We start from the raw sequence: 19,290 nt of genomic DNA, 5'->3' as shown, positions 1-19,290 counted from the left end.
TCAGTCCAAACTTTGCTCTTGAGAAGTATATTGGGACTCCATACTTGTTCCACCTTCACTGCTTCTAGACCCTCAGAATATCTATCTGGTTCTGAGATTTGTTCCTTCCTTTTATTCAGATTCCCTAGGAAGTGATCAAGCCTTTCTAACAATGACTTTGATCGACTTAAGTAGGTTCATAGGCAGCCCCTTTCAAAGAAGAGTTCTTACTACCCAAGGTACTATAATTATTCCTTAGTAGTTGGGATAATCATAAATAAAACTGCCCAAAGCTATTAGAACCACCCTTATACTCACCTCCCCTTACCCTTTTTAATATTTGCTATCCTCAGCCAACATACTGGACTGGTTTTGGCAAAATTCATGGTCCCAAATCCTGGATAGCTCTTTGATGCCACCAAGACATTTTATGTTAAGTTTTTTGAATGTCTTCACCAGTGCTTTGTACTGTGTAAAGTCTTGAGAAAAGTCTGGGTGGCACAGTTCATAATCAAATCTGGTAATTAACATTCTTCTCAGTCCAGAAGATTTAAACTCCTGCTCTAGCAGGAGAAAAAAAAACTTTCTCTGGAAAAAATTAACAACTCTACCCTCCAATTCCAAGATGGTTTCATCTTGTATAGGAGTGGTTATAAGTTTTCCACTAGAAATTCTAATGTGATCAGGAGTCATAGAGGGAGTCAAATAGGAAAGAGGGCCTAGGAGTGATTTCATTGTGTTCTGACAATGAAAGAAAGAAAGAAAGAAAGAGAGAGAGAAAGAAAGAAAGGAAAAGAAAGGTGAAAAAGGAATACACTAGGGAAGATGGGAGGAGGAAATGTGGGAGAATTTATTATCTCACATATTTGGGATGCTCTAAGTAGATGGCTATATTAACAAAGGGGAAAGAGTAGGGAGCATCCCTCAAACTTCACTTTCATCCAAGTTAAAGTGTGGGAGGTAGAAAACACACACATACACATACACATACACAAAATGTTTGGTGTAGAAATATTTTCAAATCAATAAGGAGGCAGTAGGGTATGGTGAATAAAAGAAAGGGTCAATTCTGGTAGGGATTAATCTAGGGAAAAGAAACTAACCTTGGATAATGAATTGTGAAAAGGGGTTTAAAATGAAGGAAAGGAGAAAAACCTGTGACTTTTGGTTTAGGGTAAGTAGAAGAGAAGAGGCACAGACAATTAGAAGCAGATTGCAATCAAACATAGACCACTGGTACTGAGCACACTCCTCTCTCACTACCTTCTTCTTTGTAAGTAGAGGGCCAGGGGCAAAGAGAGGGAAAAACAGTATTAGAAGAAAAGAATATTTGGAAATACATGGTTAATCATAATAACTAAATGTGAGCAAATGGGATGAATTCACCCAGAAAATGTAAGACAAGACAATAACAGAATGGATTAGAAAGCAGAATCCAACAACATGTTATTTACAAGAAACACCTAAAATAAAGACTCACCTAGAGTTAAAATAGTAGACAAGAGTAAAGTTTTTTTTAAGCATCAAATAAATTTTTAAACAGAGAAGCAATTGTGATTTCAGACAAAGCAAAAAACAGAGAAGCAATTGTGATTTCAGACAAAGCAACAGCAAAACCAGAATTCATTAAAAAGAGATTAAACAGAGGGGCAGCTAGATGGCACAGTGGATAGAGCTCCAGCCTTGGAGTCAGGAGGACCTCAGTTCAAATCCAGTCTCAGACATATGACACTTACTAGCTGTGCGACCTCGGACAAGTCACTTAACCTCGATTGCCTCACTGAAAAGAAAAAAAAAGAGATAAACAGAAACTGCATTATGCATAAAGGTTTCATAGACAATCATAGCATATAAATACTTAAAATGAAAGCTGAGTTACAGGGAAAAATATACAGTAAAACACAATAATTGGGGGCCTCAGTGTATCCCTTCCAGAGCTAGACAAAGCTAGTGAAAAAATAAACAAGAAAGAATTAAAAGACCTGAATGGAATTTTTGAGAGTTAGATATGATATACCTCTGACAATAATTAAATGAGAATAGAAAGGAATATATACATTGCTCAGCTGTGCATGGTACCTTTACACAAGTTGCCATTTAGGGCATAAAAACCTCACAAACAAAAGCAGAAATATTAAACACATCCTTAATGACCCTAATGCAGTGAAAATTATATTCAATACAGGGCTAGTGAAATGAATAATCATTAAAGATTACAACAACAATAAGACAAAATATCAAAAGCTTCGGGGTACAGTCAAAGTAATTCTTAGGGGAGAGTTTATATCTTTAAATACTATCACCAATAAAAACGAAGGAATAGATCAGTGAACTTGGAATTCCATTTTTAAAAACCACATGAAAACCAACAAATTTAAAAATCCCAAGTAAACAGCAAAATAGAATTTCTTAAAATCAAAAAAGGGATTAACAAAACTAAAAATGAAAAAAAATCCTATTAGATTAAATAAAATTTGGAGATTAAAAAAAGAACCTAATAAATTAGATAAACCTTTAGCTAACTGGATTTTTTTTAAAAAGAGGAAACCAAAATATCAGTATCAAAGATGAAAAAAGGGAAGTCACAAAAAAATAAAGGAAATTATTAGAAATTATTTTGTGCACTATATGCCAATAAAACTGACAACTTAAATGAAATGGATGAATATTTACAAATATATAAAATACTCAAATTGACAGAAAGAAAAATAGAGAATTTAACTAACTTAATCTCAGAAAAGGAAATTTAACAGGCCATAAAGCTCCCACGGGAGGGAAAAACCCAGGACTAGATGGATTTGCAAATTAATTCTATTGAACATTCAAAGTACAATTTATTCCTATATTATATAAACAGTTTGCAAAAATAGGAAAAGGGATGCTACTAAATCCTTTCTAGGATGCAAATATGGTCTTGATACCTAAACCAATGAGAATCAAAAGAAAACTACAGAACACTATCCCTAATGAACATTGATACAAACATTTTAAAGAAAATATTAGCAAAGGAGCTACAGCAATACATCAAAAAAAAATGCTAAACTATGGCCTGATCAGTTTATACTAGGAATATAGGGTTAATTCAATATTAGGAAACTATAAACAGACTATATTAATAACAAGGACAACAAAATCATATGATTATGGCAACATATACAGAGTTTTTATTTTTATAAAATACAACACTCATTTATTTCTCTTTAGAAAATAACTTAGCAATAAATGTAAATGGACCTTTTCATAATATGATAAGTATTATCTACTTAAATCCAAGAGTTAGCATAATATGTAGTGGGGATAAACTGAGACTTTTCTAATAATATCTGGGGTAAAGCAAGGATGTCTCTCCATTATCAACTCTACTATTTGATATAGCACAAGTAATGTTAGCCATAGCAGTAAGACAAGAAAAAGAAATGAAGTGAATAAGCACTGGTAAAGAGTAAACAAAACTATTGCTTTTGCATTTAATATGATGGTTTGTTTAAAGATCCCCAGAGAGTCAACTAAAAATAACTGAAACAATAAAACTTCATCAAATTTGCAGGATAAAAAATAAATCCACATAAATCATCAGCATTTCTGTATACTGCTAATAAAAATCAGCAGGAAATAATAAATTCTATTTATACTAACTACAGAATATATTAAATAACTGGGAGTCCGCCTATATACAGAAACTCTATGATTACAAATATAAGAAATTACTTATGGAAATAGACCTAAATAAATCTAGAAATATTAATTGCTTATAGGAAGTCTCAGCCAATACAACAAAAATAACAATACTACTAAAAGTAATTTATTTATTCAGTGCTATACCAATCAATTTACCAAAAGATTATTTTAGAGTTAGAAACAACAATAATGAAATTAATCTGGAGGAACAAAAGGTAAAGAATCTCCATTGAAATGATTTTTTTAAAAAGTAGGAAGGGGGCCTAGCAGTATCAGATCTCAAACTATACTACAAAACAGTAATAATCAAAATAATTTTATTCTCGTTAAAAAATAAAGAGGTCCATCCATGAAACAGATTAGGTGTATGACATATGGAAGCAAATGAACACAGTAGCTTAGTGCTCAATAAATTGAATATTCCAGCTACTGGGGTTAAGAACTCACTACTTGACAAAAAGTGCTGGGAAACCTGGAAAGCAGTCTAGGCTAAGACTAACACCTCACAAGGGTAGCTAGATGGGGAAGTGGATAGACTGTCTGGCCTGGAGTCAGGAAAACTCATCTTCCCAAGTTCAAATCCAACCTCAGACACTTATTAGCTGTATCACCCTGGGCAAGTCACTTAACCCTGTTTGCCTCAGTGTCCTCATCTGTAAAATGAGCTGGAGAGGGAAATGGCAAACGACTCCAGGATCTTCGCCAAGAAAACCCCAAATGGGGTCACAAAGAGTCAGACAGGGCTGAAAAATAACTCAACAACAGCAACAAACCCCTCACCCCATATACCAAGATAAATTCCAAATGGATACGTGACTTGGACATAAAAGAGCACATCATAAATAAATTAGAGGAGCAAGAAAAAAATCCTTTCAGATCCATGGATAGGGGAAGAGTTCAAGATCAAACAAGGGGCAGAGAATATCACATGATAAAAATGGACAATTTTGATCGCATAAAATTTAGAAGTTTTTGCACAAAGAAAACCAATGTAGTTAAAATTAGAAAGGGAACAGTTAACTGGAAAATTTCTTTGCAGCAAGTTTTTCTGATAAAGGTCTCATTTCCAAGATATATGAAGAACTGATTCAACTTTATAAGAATTAGAGCCATTGTCAATTTGTAAACTGGCAAAGTATATGAACAAGTAGTTCTTTTTAATTTTTTTTTTTATTTTTAGGCAATTGAGGTTAAGTGACTTGCCCAGGGTCACAAAGCTAGTAAGTGTCAAGTGTTTGATGTGAGGCTGGATTTGAACTCAGGTCCTCCTGACTTCAGGGCCAGTGCTCCATCCACTGAGCCACCTAGCTGCCCCTCCCCAACAGGTAGTTTTTCAAGGAAGATATGTAAGCTATTAACAGCCATATTTTTTAAAATGCCCCAAATCACTAAAAATTAGAGAAATGTAAATTAAAGCAACTCTGAGCCTTCATCTCACACCCATAAGATGAGCAAAGATGATTAAAAAAAAGGAAAATTACAAATGCTGGAGGGACCTTGAGAAAACAGGCAGTATTTGACAAATTATGAAAACAATTTCTATAGTAACAACTTTGTAAAGACAACTTTGAAAGACTTAAGAACTATGAACAATACAATTACCATTCATGACTCCAATACACTAATGATTTTATCTGCTCTCTGAAAGAGAAGTGATAAATGCAAGATGCAGAATTAGATATACATTTTCTGGACACAATGTGGAAATTTGTTTTGCTTTCCTATGCCTATTAATTACAAAGGATTTTTTTCTTTTACATTGGGGGTTACTGGGAGAGAATATAAATTTTTGTTAATTGAAAAATATAATTATGGAAGAGAAGAGAGGGAAGTTTAGAAGGAAATGGACAAGGACAGTTTGAAAGTAATGCATAGAATTTATTATATGCTTTTTAAAAGAAAAAAATGTGATATGGAATGGATATTCACAGTTTCCTGCAGAATCTTCTTTTTGTATTTTACTGCATGTATGGAAATGCTTTTTTTTAAATATTTAAGTTCAGAATAAAAACATTTTTTAAAAAGAGACTCAATGTGATCCACATAATTCACAGTGGGTCTACAAAAGTGGCTCTTGTCAATGTGAAGTTTTAAGCTGTTTTCTTCTAGCCAATCCAGTACTTTTATTAGTCTTTCTTCCCGTTCTTTCAAGGTCTTCCTAAAGACAATGATATCATCAAGGCATATCAACTTTTGCAGGTAATTCATGTCTTCAACTATTTCCTCTATCAGTCTTTGGAAAGTAGAAGAATCCCCGTGATGCCCTAGGATCTTTGCTCAAACTGGTCAAATTCAAGGGCAGATGAAAGCTGTCTCCTTGTCTTCCTCTGCCTCAGGAATTTGGTAGTAACCAGTGAGTAGGTCCAATACAGAAAGCCACGGGATTGCCTCTTAGGAAGGAAGGAAGAGGAATAATTTATTAAGCACCTACCTACTAGGTACCATTTGATCCTCACAACAATGCTGGGAGTAGGTGCTATTATTATCCCCATCACAGTTGAGGAAACTGAGGCAGACAGAGGTGAACTGACTTGTCCAGGGTCACACAGCTAGTAAATATTGAGGCTAGATTTGAACTCAGGTCTTCTTGACTCCAGACCCAGTGTTTTATCCACTGTGCTACCTTTGTTGAGTCATTTTTCAGTTATGTCCAACTCCTGATGACTCCATTTAGGGTTTTCTTGACCTCTTAGAATAGCATGTTGCTCTATTTTGGTTTTTTTGTTCATGATATAGTAGTCAATATACACATATATATGTGTGTGCATATGTATACATACATACATATACACACACACTACATATATATACACACACACACATATATATATATATATATATATATGTTCCATGGGCATCACATATAGGTTACCATATGGGTTCATCACTCCATCTGTGGAGATACTATTCACCAACATGTTCTTGAGATGTTCTCTAAAGTCATTCATCACAAAGGAATTCTTCTAACACTTTTCCTGGAATGGCTGGACCTTAAGAGTTCCTCTTTATTTTATTTTTTATTAATTTTTTTTTTTTTTTTGCTGAGGGCAATTGGGGTTAAGTGACTTGCCCAGGGTCACACAGCCAGTGAGTGTTATGTGTCTGAGGTTGGATTTGAACTCAGGTCCTCCTGACTCCAGGGCCTTTGCTCTATCCACTGCGTAACCTAGCTGCCCCCAAGAGTTCCTCTTTAGGCACATGTGACATCCCACTCATAGGCTGAGAACTTGTTTGGCCTCTTGCTAAGCTTCACGTTGCAACTACCATTCCTCTTCTCTGGTACTTGGGCATCCTCCAACTCAAATATCTATGGACCTACATCAAAGGTTGAAAGGCCGGAGCTCTCATGCTGTTCACTGTGACGCCTTGACATGTCTCTGTACAAACTATGTGGATGGTCACTGTGCAGGTACTGAGTACTAGGCTGTTATCTGCAGTATTTAATTAGTATCTTAAATAGACTGGAAGGGCAATTCAAGGTGCCCAGACCAGTATTTGTCATAGCAGACATTTCTTGAGTAGTCATTTACATATTCAAATGATCTGTCAGTTTGTCACAGATAATTTGTTTCAGGGCCAAAATAATCTTTATAGACCCTTTTAGGTCAGGGCAACCCATAGCTCTGGCTTACATAGGTCTTTTTGGCCAAGCATATGTCCTCAGGGAATACCTGGGTATGCTGGTAAATGTTTAACAACTCTCTCTGGGGGGAAAAAAAGTATAGCAGACACCTTTTTTTAGTTTAATTTGCATTACTAACACTTTCTTAAGCCTAGACAATCACCAAAACAATAAATCAAGCCCTGATTTGTAGTTTGATTTCTGAGGTGTAAATGTTCACACTGAAAATTTAACAATTCGGCACTCCAGCTGGTTTGAGTTGGCTCCAGCATGCCTCTGGATACCCACTTTTCTGACAAGTCTGGAAAAAGTGCTTGTTAACCCAGAATAGGAACTAGGGTGGAAGCTGTTCCTCCCCCCTTCCCCCACCAACTTAATCATCGTCATTACTACTGTCTGACCAGGGATGCAAAATAATTCAAGTTTATGTGTGCATTCTAAATATGTGTGTCCAGGGTTTCATCTCCAAAGTGGTCAGACAGGGTCCTTGAGACTTTCTCTTAATCATGTCACTGGCAGAGGCTGGCTAGTCCTGTAACACTTTTGTTACCTTTCCAGCCTAGAGGCTAAGTACCTTCCTGGAAAATGTTCCTAGACTGGGCTTATCTTTATTGTTAGTAATGTGTACATTATATGATCTGTCTCCAGGGAAAGTTCTCAGGAGAACTGAGTACTGTCTTTGGGTCTTCTCCTTGAAGTCACGATGCTATTTGAGTTGGGGAAATTTACCTTCCATGCACATCTAGGCAGGTGGTAGGGGAAACATCTTTGGTCTATAGGGTATAGACTCAACACCGCTCAAGCATGTTTCTTCCAGGAAAAGTCTTTTGGTATCGTTCTATATAGGGTGAAACCCCAAATCTATTTTCATCATCAATTGCGGTGCAGAGTCATCATTTCCATTCATTAACTCTGCAAGTGTATTATCTGTCTGCCCCTCCAATAGACTATGAACTAGTTTACAAGTAGTACTATATAGCTTACTTTTTTTTTCAAGTTTTTGTTGTTGTTGTTATTTTTAGGCAATTGGGGTTAAGTGACTTGCCCAGGGTCACACAGCTAGTAAGTGGCAAGAGTTTGGCCTGAGGTCGGATTTGAACTCAGGTCCTCCTGACTTCAGGGCCAGTGCTCTCTCCACTGCATCACCTAGCTCCCTTCTGAATACACTTTTTTTTTACAATCCTCCAGTTCTCTAATTCTGATCTTCATGAAGTTTACACATCCTCCTCATTAAACAGGTTCTACTACATATAACAGTAGCCCCTTATGAATTGTTGTTGTTCAGTCATTTCAGTAGTGTCCAACTCTTCATGACCCCATTTTGGATTTTCTTGGCAAAGATACTGGAGTGGTTTGCCATTTCCTTCTTCAGCTCATTTTACAGATGAGGAAACTGAGGCCAACAGGATTAAGTGACTTGCCCAGGGTTACATAGCTAGGGTCTGAGGCTGGATTTGAACTCAGGAAGAGGAGTCTTCCTGACTCCAGGCCCTGTACTCTATCCACTGCAGTGCCACCTAGCAGCCCTCCCCTTATAAATACTAACTTTCACAAATTGACAATATTTTACAAATACCATATCCATATACTACCACCAAAAAGCAACATTACAGTTACCAAGTAATTTAATGAATTCTAACAGTACAAATTAGAAACAGTAATATACAATTTCCCTGCCATGGCAATAATTCATTATTAACTCTCTGACCATCTCTACCCCATCAGAAACTGGGACTTCACTCCTGGCTTCTCTCAGCTCTGGGAGCTGAACTTTTTGCCTTAACCAGCTGGGAACCAGGCAATCACAACACTTCCTGTTATCTTGCCACCAGGCTTCCATGTGGGTGCCCCTCTTTTCCCACCCCTACAGTACCCTTTTATGTGTTGTCTTCCCTCATTAGAATGGAAGCTCTTTGAGGACAGGGACTACCCTATTTGCCTTTATAGGTATCCTCTACATTTAGTATAGAATCTAACTCAAAATAAGCATTCAATAAATGCTCTATCTGTCTATCTATCTGTCTACCACAGTGTCAACCACAGTTCCCAGCAGATTATGCCAATTATAAAACAACTGGTATTCTCTTAGGCATAGATCAGAACTAAAATTCTTATAATAAAAATTCTTAAAGTGAATAATGCTCAAAATATAATGCTTGAACAATAATTCAGTAAATTCTGCTTAAAAGGAAGCTAAACAAAACAACAACAAAAAAAATAAAAACTTAGCACAGTATTTAAACTCCCAAACAGAAAAAAGGAAAGAAAGATAAATTATCCCTGACAAGATTCCCAACTTGTAACACTATTACACTAAATAGCTCATTATAGCTTAGGGGCAATATAATGGCTCCTTCCTCTTTGGCTTTAGGGGCTTAATTCTAGATGAACAGTTATGACTTCAATCACCATTGCTGAGCTCCTAGTTAGGAAAATTCCTAATATTTAGGCAAAAGTTAATCTCTCCACCTAACTTTACATTTATATCCTTCTCTACTTAGTCCATTTGAGGTAGAGACAAAATTCAGTTTACTTGAAATGTTTGGTTAATGAAACAGCAGATTATATTATAGTGTCTGTCAGTATACTACAGGCCTTGGGAGGGGAAATGGGGAAAGAGCTGACCTTTTCTCTAGATTTCCTTTGCTTGGATCTTCTTTGCTCTGAGATTTCTGTGGAGTCAAAAGACTCTACTCAATATCTTGCTTTTCTACCCCAGGTCAGCCTTGCCTCTGCTCCTTACTGTGTGCTGGAATACCATGCTTCCTCTAACAGCTCTGCTTTCAGACCCTCAGAATTTCTGTCTTGCTCTAAAATAATTCCTTCCTTTTATACAAATTTCTTTGTTGTTCAGTCATTTCAGTGGTCCCACTCTTCTTTACCCCATTTGGTTGGGTTTTTTTTTTTTTTGCAAATATGCTAGAGTGGTTTGTCATTTCCTTCTCCAGCTCATTTTACAGATAAAGAAACCGAGGCAAAGTGAAGTGATTTGTCTAGGGTCACACAGCTAATAAGTGTCTGAGGTCACATTTGAACTCAGGTCTTCCTGACTCCAAGGGCTGCTAGGTGGCGCAGTGGATAAAGCACTGGGTCTGAAGTCAGAAACATCTGAGTTCAAATGTGGCCTCAGCCACTTACTAGCTATGTGACTCTGGCCGACTCACTTCACCTTGTTCTCAGTTTCCTCATCTATAAAATAAGCTAGAGACAGAAATGGCAAACCACTCTAGTATCTTTGCCAAGAAAACCCAAACTGGGTCACCAAGAGTAGGACCTGACTGAACTTCCTGCTTGCAAGCCCTGTGTTTTATCCATTGCAACCTAGCTTCTTTAGGGAGTGGTCAAGTGTTTTAGATAATGGCTCTGATTCACAATTGGTTCTGATTGATTCCACCAAAAAGTATTCTTACCTAATTAAGTATGTGTAGTAATCAATGGATCCTCAACCTTACAATGTAATACAATATTGCTGCATTATAAGAAATTACGAAAGCGACAACTTTAGAGAATCCTGAGTATTACGAACTGATACAGAGTGAAGTGTGCAGAAACAGAACAATTTATTGTACAACAACTCTGTAAAGAATGACTTCAGAACTCTGATCAATACAGTGACCAACCAGGTCTCTAAAGATTCCATGATTGAATCATGTTACCCACCTTCTGACAGAGAGGTGATGGATAGGAAATGCAGAAAGAGCCAGACATTTTTGGACATGGCCTCTGTGGGGACTCATTTTGCTCGACTATGCTTATTTGTCACAAGGAGTTTTTCCCTTTTTTTCTGTTTTTTTTTTTTTGGAGTAGGAGGGAGGGTGTAGTCAGCAATAGAACAGAAGGACGTTTAAAAGGGTGCACAGATAAGCAGAACGGTTTTGAAAATAACATTTGAGATTTATTGCATACTTTTTCAAATATAAAAAGCAATGATATGAAATAGATTCACAGTTTCATCTGTAACCCTCTTTAGTATTCTGCTCTGTATATGGAAATGCTCTTTTTTGGTGTCTACGTTCAAAGTCAAAGACAAAATCAAAAGCTATGGGAAAAAAAATGTCTACTGTGTATAGAGCACTGGATAATCACTGGGGGAGATGTGTTTTGAAAACATAATCTCTATCATAGGCATGCAAAGAGCATGGTCCAGGTGGATCACCCTGGGGTGAGCATGGTCATTGGTCCTAAGGAGCTTACTTTTTCCTGGGAAAGGGGAGAGTTTGCAATACAACAGGTACATGGCAGTAATTTCAACTAGCATGAGGAGGAATATAAGTAACTTACAGTCTAGTCAGGGGAGACAAGCCTTATATACATGAAACAATGAGAGACCAACATTGGGCAATATATAATTGAGTGCATATACTAAGTATTAGTATATTAGTATATAAGTATTAACTTTCTTTTTTTGTAAATTTTACTAGAAATAGTATGAATATAGTATATATAGTAGTATCAATATATAATATATCAATATATAACTTATTTTTAACCAAGCATTTGACAAATTTCTTTATCATATCCTGGTATACAAACTCACCGTTGAGTTGCCTCAGATCTTTTCTACATATACTTGCTCCAATTTCTAAGTGCTGCAGTCAAAGTTCCAAGACTATAAAGATCCAGATGACTCGGAAATCTGCATCTGTGGCAAAATATATGAATTATTGGCTTTATTGCTGAAGACACAAGGGTATTGGCAAGAGAAGAGTCCTCAGGTAGGGCAGAATAGAAAGTATGGCTGGGACTGAGAGTTCATGTCTCTTCAGTTGATACCCCCACCTCCCTGGCTACCTTGGGGCTTCTTGGCTAGATGGAAATGGTATGTTGTGAGGTTCTAAGATGGTTGTTCACTCACAAGAATTTACAAAGTAACATAAAGTAATTTCAAGAGGAAGAGAATGGTAGTAAATGGAAGAGGTATATGTTTGGGAGGGAGGAGGATAGGGACAAGCCTTATGTGAAAGGTGTTACATAAACTGTATTTGAAACTAGTACACAAGTGTAAGATAGCACAACTTCTGAAAAAAGGTCAGGGGGTTTTAGCGGACTGTGGACTGCAAGCTTCATATGAGTCAGCAGTGGGAGCAGGCAAGTGGAAAAAGAGTTAATGCAATCTTAGGCTACATTAAGAGTGTCACAGCTTCTAGGAAGAGAGAAGTAATAGTCTCATTGTACTCTGCCTTCTTCAGATGTCATCTGGAGTACTGCATTCATTTCTGGGTGTCATGATTTAAAGAAAGAATTGATAAAACATAAGAGTGTCCAGAAGAGGGCAACCAGGATGCTGAAGAGCCCTAAGTCTATGATATGTGAGGATTGATTGAAGAAACTGGGAATGTTTAACCTGGAGAAGAGAAGACTAAGGGTTTGCATGATAGCTGTCTTCCAGTATTTGAAGGGATATCACATTAAGGAGGGTCTAGATCTGTTCCATTTGACTACAGGGGCTGAACGAAGAGCAGTGGGTAGAAGCTGTCAAGGTAAATTTAGGCTTTAATGTGAGGGAAAACTTGCTAATAATCTGTTTCAAAGTGGAATGGACTGCCTCAAGAGATGGGAGGTAGGAGGCAGATAAGTGGCACAGTGGATAGAGCTCTGGCCTTGGAGTCAGGAGAACCTGAGTTCAAATCCAGCCTCAGACACATAACACTTAAACTAGCTGTGTGACACTGGGCAAGTCACTTAACCCTGATTGCTTCACCAAAAAAAAAAAAAAGCAAGAGAGAAAGAGAGACAGACAGAGAGAGAGAGATGGGGGAGGTGGGGTTCTTCTTCCTTGGAGGTTGTCACACAGATGTTGGACAACCATTTATCAAGTATTTTATAGTTTGCGGCTGTTTTTGTTTTAAGGGCTGGGCTAGATGGCTCCTGAAGTCCCTTCCAAATTCCAAATTCTGGGATTCTAAGAGGAGGGCAAAGGTCAAGGGGCTGCGTATTTTATCTGGGGCAATAGGTTTACCCCATCCCTGGGCATTCCATTCTATTTCATTCTATATTTGAGGTTGTGGTCCAGAGATCCAAATTCCATCTCACGTACCATCTTCTTAACCAGCTTCTAATTTCCCCAATCTGCCTCTTTTCTGCAGCCCTTGTCTTTAGTAGACATCAGTGATGAAAATATTAGTACTAAGGTCTTCAATGTCTTACCTAAGATTTTGTAATCTTAAGCAATGCTTTCGAGATCCCTTATGACAGTATCAGTTATGCCCCATCCCTCACGATGTTTCTCCTTCAATTTAATAAACTCAGCAAACGTTTATTAAGCACGCACCTTGTGCTGATTCCTGTGGAAACAAAGATAAATGTGAAACAATCCTGGGACAAGATTTAGGAGGAATTGTGGGAAGATGGCAGAATAAGTCAGAAATTACCTATCTCTCCCAAATCCCCCCTCCAATAACACCTCAAAATGAATTTTAGTGTGGCAGAAATAATTTAAAGTTGGGGTAAAGCAGTGGAGCCTGAGATAACTGGGGAGGACATTAGGAAAGCTCTGACCTCTCCAGGTCAGAGTTGATCTGACTTGATTGAAGTGCAGATTCCTTGGGGCAGATTCCTCCAAATGAACAAACAGCAAACCCTGGGGGCCTCAGCCTCCAGAGCTTTCACCCCAGGCACTGTGTGGGGGTTGGGCACCTGATCAGGGGAAGACCTGTGAGGGCCCTTCACCGGCCCTGGGTGTAGAGAGGAGGCCCCACTTACCCTGATCAGACATGCTGACCAGATACCATCCCAGACAGTGACTGTGGGGAGGAGGGGCAGGGCCCTGCTGGCTGTGGTCACCCCTGGGAGAGCAGAGTCCCTGGTTTCAGTTCTGGGGCAGAGGGCAAGCTGACATTTATGTCACTCAGAGACTAAGGCATGAGCCAAAGCGGCAGTGACCACATGTGACCTTGGAAGAACTGAGAAGTCAAAGGCCTCCTGGACAGAGCTCAGAAAACAACAGCATGAAAGACCTGAAGCCTGAGAAGTTATCCCCCACACCACAGCAGCAGAGCCTGACCCAAAGTCAACAAAGTCAATAGCCAAGAAATGAGCTATTAAAAACAAATGACTAAACAACAGAAAAAGAACCTGACCACATGTGGTTACTATGGTGATAGAGAAGCTCAGGATTGAAACTCAGAAGACAATGAAGTCAAAACAGCTATTTGTAAAGCTTCAAAGAAAAATGTGAAACGGTCAAAGCCCAAAAAGAGTTCTTGGAAGAGCTTAAAAAGAACTTTAAAAAATCAGATTAGAGAGGTCGAGGAAAAATTAGGAAAAAAAATAAGAATAATGCAAGAAAATCAAGAAACTTATGAAAAGAAAGTCAACTGATCGGAAAAAGAGATCTAAAAACTTACAGAAAAAAATAACTCCTTAAAAATTAGAATTGTGCAAGGGGAAGCTAATGACTTCACAAGACATCAAGAAATAATAAAACCAAATCAAAAGAATGAAAAATAGAAGAGCATGTGAAATATCTCATTAGGAAAATAACTGACCTGGAAAACTGATCAGGAAAAGACAATATAAAAATTACTGGACTACCTGAAAGTTATGATAAAAAAAAAAAGACTATTTCAAGAAATTATTAAGGAAAATTACCCTGAAGTTTCAGAACCAAAGGGAAAAATAGAAAATGAAAAAAATCTACTGATCACTGCCTGAAAGAGATCCCAAAATGAAAATTCACAGGGACATTATAGCTAAGTTTCAAAGCTCCCAGATCAAGGAGAAAATATTACAAGCAACTAGAAAGAAACAATTTAAATACTATGAAACTACAATCAGGATAACAGAAGATTTAGCAACTTCCACATTAAAAGATGGAAGGGCATAGGATATGATATTCTGAAGAGCAAAAGAGCTGGATTTGCAACCAAGAATAAACTACCCAGCAAAGTTGGGTGTAATACCACAAGGGAAAATGGATATTTAATGAATTAAAGGACTTTCAGCTATTCTTGAGGAAAAACCAGAACTGAACTGAAAATTTCACCTATAAGAATCAGGAGAAACCTAAGAAGGTAAACATGAAAGACTAATTATAAGGGATTTAATAAGGTTAAACTGTATACTTCTTAGATGGGAAAATGTTATTTATAACTCTTGAGAATGTTATCATTACTAGGGTAGTTTGAAAGAGTATACATAAAGAGAAGGCTTGGAGTTGAGTTGATTATGATGGGATGATTCTAGAAAATAAAAGTTCGTAAGAAGAGGTAAAATGGAGCAAATTATCTCATACAAAAGAGGTGTGAATGGAAAACTGTTACAGTGGAGGGGAGAAGGGGGTGAAGGGCTGGTAGTGCTAGAACCTTATTCTCATCAGAACTGTGTTAAAGAGGGAATAACATACATCTAGAAGAGTATAAAAGTCTTCTTAGCTTACACAGAAATAGGGGGAGGGGATAAGATAAAGGAGGGAACCTTAGAAGGGTGTGCGGATTAGGGAGGCAGTGGTCAGAAGTAAGACTTCTGAGGAGGGATAGGGTAAGAAGAGAAAGAGAGAGAAGAATAAACAGTGAAAAAAACAGGATGGAGGGAAACACACAACTAGTAATTATAACTTTCAGTGTGAATGGGATGAACTCTCCCATAAAACGGAAGTGGATGGCAGGATGGATCAAAACCCAGAACCTGACAATGCGTTGTTTATAAGAAACACATTCAAGAATGAGAGACACACACAGAGTAAAAATAAAGGGCTGGAATAGAATTTATTATACTTCAACTGATATTAAAAAAAACAGACATTGTACAAATAAAACCAATATAGCCAAGATTAAAAGGAAAGCAGAAAGTTGGATGAAAAAATTTTTAGATAATTTCTTGGATAAAGGCCTCATCTCAAATATATAGAAAACTTTTGTCATATTTATAAGACAATTGATAAATGGGCAAAGGATATGAACAGGCAGTTTTTGGAAGAAGAAATCAAAGCTATATATAGTCAAGTGAAAAAATGCTCTAAATCATTGGGTTGTTTTTGTTTTTGTAAATAGTATTTAATTTTTTCTAATTACATGTAAAGATAGTTTTCAACATTCATTTTTTATGAGATTTTGAGTTTCAAAATTTTTCTACTTCCCTCTCTCCCTCCCATCCCCACTCCCCAAGATGGCAAGTAATCTGATATAGGTTATACATGTGAAATCATTTAAACATATTTCCACATTAGTCATGCTGTGAAAGAAGAAACAGAACAAAAGGGAAAAGCCACAAAAATTTTTTAAAAAAAAGGTAAAATAGTATGCTTTGATCTGCATTCGGACTCCATAGTTCTTTCTCTGGATGTGGGTAGCCTTTTCTGTCATATGTCCTTTGGAATCATCTTGGATCACTGTATTGCTGAAAAAAGCTAAGTCTATCATAATTGATTATTGTACAATGTTGCTGTTACTGTGTACAATGTTCTATTTGGTTCTGCTCACTTCACTCAACATCAGGATATATACAGTTTTATAGCCCTTTGGGCATGGTTCCAAACTGCTCTCCAGAATCCTAAATCATTGTGGATTAGAGAAATGCAAATTAAAACAACTTTGAGATACCATCTAACACCTATCCTATTCGCTAAAATGATAGAAGGGGAAAATGACAAATATTAGAGGGGATATGGAAAAATTAGGACATGAATACACTGTTGGTGGAACTATGAAGTGATCCAACTATTTTGAAGAGCAATCTGGAATTATGCCCAAAGAGTTATAAAACTGTGTATATCCTTTGACCCAGCAATACCTCTATTAGGTCTATTTCCCAAGGTGATCAGAGTAAAAGGAAAAGAACCTATGTGTCTAAAACGTAGCAGCTCTTTTTATGATGGCAAAGAAATGGAAATTGAGGGGATACTCATGGCCAATCAAGTTGTGGTTTATGGTTGTTATGGAATACTACTGTGCTGTAAGAAATGATGAGCAGGTTGATTTTAGGAAAACATAGAAAGACTTGTATGAAATAATGAATAGCGAAATGAGCAGAACCAAGAGCACATTGTATATAGTAACAACAATACTGTTTGAAGAGTAACTGTGAACGACTAAGATATTCTAAGTAATATGAATATGAAAATCAAGTACAAAGGACTCATAAAGAAAGATGCTGTCTACCTCCAGAGGAAGAACTGATACGTGGAAGTACATATTGTATGGTGATACATAGATAGATAGATATATCTGTATCCATATAGCTGTGCCAAATGGTGGCCTTCTCTAGTGCGGGGTTGGGAGGAAAGGCAGGAGGGAGACAGCTTGGAACTCAAAATGCAACTAAATAATAAATAAATAAAATTTTAAAAAAAGAAAAAAAAGAAACAAGCCTAGCTCTTGAGGAGCTAGCTTACAACATAATGTGAGGAAAGCCTAGAACAGAAATTACTATTGCGATGGGACTTTTTGTCAAGTCAACAAGAAGCCTGGAGTGCATAACGGGGAACTGGCCAAGAAACCCAGTCCTTACGTGTATGCGCAGAATACTCAGCTAATACAATTCCCATATGGACTTAGGTGCATTTGTAGACATTCTGCAACTGGTTCTCGTCTGGTAACTATGTAATGAATAGGAACCTCTTTGATTGGCTACAGCTGTATAGCTGGAACTAGGGGTGCATTTGAAAGGCACTAATCCACCTTGCCCCTGCTCTTGGTCTGTCTTCTTCCAGACCTGAAGCATTCTGGTGAGACACAAGGTATAAGAGAAGAGACCTTGGGCCATCCCTGTCTTTGCCAAGGTATTTGTTCTTTTGTTTTAGGTGATGGATATTAGAAGCTACAACCTTGTGAATTTCCAAAGATCAGTAGAAAAAGTCACTTGGAAGCCTAGGAGTCAAGTCCATGCAGCCAGTAGGTCTAATGTTGAGGCTCTGATGACCGCGAGTCTTTGGGACCCAGCCTATCCTAGTTGAGGCAAGAGCTCAGGTAGTGAGACAAGGGCTCCTCTGGCAGTGATGACCACATGGATGTGAATATGAATGTGAATGTGAATGTGAATGTGGTGGGGATCAATGCTATGTAGAAAGTTCATTAACATGAGTTCACTTTCTCAAGAAACGGAAATGGTATAGGAGAGAAGACTCCCAGCATACAAGTGAGAAATGTTTCAACTTTTGTTTTGCTAAATCTTTGAAATAGACATCCTTTTGCAAAAACAATTGCTGTTAATTGGTTAAATAAATTGGTCACTGGTGGCTAACTTTGGGAGGAACATATTATATTGGAGTCTAGAGATGATAGCATTAGAGAGATGCCCCTAGAATCTTGTGGGGAAGACAGAGCAAGCTTTGCTCTGGGAAAGTGAATCCTGGGTACTAGATACACCGTGGTCCAATGAAGGGCAACGAAGTGAAAAGGAGTGGGCCAAGCAAAACGCTAGGGCGAATTTGAGGAGGGAGAGAGCACTTTCAGCTGGGGGAGGCAGGGAAGGTTTCCCTATCCATGTCCTCCCAAAAGATTGCCACAAGGGACCCACCCAATCTATTGCAGGTTCACCTCAATTCAACCTGACTTTGCACGTGAGCTGTCCACTGAGTGACTAGATTACCCAGTGTGCAGGATGGATTATTTAGGGGACAGACTGGAGGCAGGAGACCCATCTTTTTGGATTGTCGAAGTCTTACCTGTCCTTAAAAACCAAGCTCCTTAAAGACCATCTCCTTCATGAAGCTTTTGAAGACTTTCCTAGCTCATAATGGTCTCTCCTTCGAATCCTTTGTAATATATAGCAGCTGGGCCACTCATTTGGACCCATTAGTTTACCTTGTATTGTTCAGAATTGCACAGTGGGCTTACTTTGCAGGCAGGACCTGGGTTCAAGGTTTGCCTCTCACATATTCCAGCTGTGTGACCACGCTGCAAGCTGATTAAGCTTCTTGGTACTCCAGGAGACTTTCTGAGAATATAAATTACAAATGAGTTGGCAATCTTCATCCACAAACATATCCTATAGCCATGTCAGATGTAACACAATCTAAAACTGTGCTCATTCTCTTCTCTCCCACCCCCACCTCCCACCAAATCCTCCCCTCT

At 37.8% G+C, this 19,290-nt stretch overlaps 1 long non-coding RNA gene across 1 annotated transcript; it reads right to left on the bottom strand.

The window, feature by feature from the left end:
• Positions 1 to 1,714: 1,714 nt before the first annotated feature.
• LOC110196515 (uncharacterized) lies at positions 1,715 to 19,218 on the bottom strand. Its single transcript, XR_002321243.2, has 4 exons — positions 19,054 to 19,218; positions 13,427 to 13,563; positions 11,817 to 11,921; positions 1,715 to 1,759 (listed from the first exon to the last, which is right to left on the bottom strand). It is a non-coding gene; the product is annotated as an uncharacterized LOC110196515 (long non-coding RNA).
• Between the last annotated feature and the right edge of the window lie 72 nt (positions 19,219 to 19,290).

Source organism: Phascolarctos cinereus, unplaced genomic scaffold, assembly GCF_003287225.1.
Source record: "Phascolarctos cinereus isolate Bilbo 61053 unplaced genomic scaffold, phaCin_HiC Scaffold_8;HRSCAF=390, whole genome shotgun sequence".
Classification (NCBI taxonomy): Eukaryota; Metazoa; Chordata; class Mammalia; order Diprotodontia; family Phascolarctidae; genus Phascolarctos; species Phascolarctos cinereus.
The sequence above is the reverse complement of the archived record's forward strand: the minus strand, read 5'-3'. Positions and strand labels throughout refer to the sequence as shown.